The 401-nt window shown below is 40.9% G+C and overlaps 1 protein-coding gene across 1 annotated transcript in view; it reads right to left on the reverse strand.

The window, feature by feature from the left end:
• Positions 1-226: 226 nt before the first annotated feature.
• The window catches only part of DNPEP (aspartyl aminopeptidase), a gene marked incomplete in the record, with an annotated part of 21,082 nt that continues 20,907 nt past the window's right edge, over positions 227-401 (reverse strand). Inside the window, 1 exon segment of the mRNA XM_015816701.1 lies at positions 227-401.

The raw sequence follows: 401 nt of genomic DNA on the forward strand, positions 1-401 counted from the left end.
CGTGACCTTCGTATGTTACTTGAGGAGTCAGCATCGCCTTGCTAACTTCACACAGCATGTGCAAGCAGGGGGTGTGGGAGTGGAAGGAGAAACTGAGATCTGCATCATTCGGCATTTAACCAACACCAGAATGTCATCTGTAATTTTATTTCCCACTTGAAATATTAAAATTATTCTGGGGCCCAGTATTTAAATTTCACCCTCTTACTGTTGACAGAAAAAAAGAAGGGTTCAAAGGTTATTTTATGCCTCTCGGGCTCAGCCATAATAGTGTAAATATGACTAGGAGGTAATTTCTGTTCTGAAGCGAGACAGAAAAACAAATCAAAACTCAGCAAGCCTCTGAACTGCACAGAGGTCACTGGATTAAAGCTGCTTTAATTATTATCCAGCCTAAGGAA

The sequence above is a fragment of the Protobothrops mucrosquamatus genome, unplaced genomic scaffold, assembly GCF_001527695.2.
Source record: "Protobothrops mucrosquamatus isolate PMUCROS unplaced genomic scaffold, P.Mucros_1.0 scaffold481, whole genome shotgun sequence".
In the NCBI taxonomy this organism is placed as follows: domain Eukaryota; kingdom Metazoa; phylum Chordata; class Lepidosauria; order Squamata; family Viperidae; genus Protobothrops; species Protobothrops mucrosquamatus.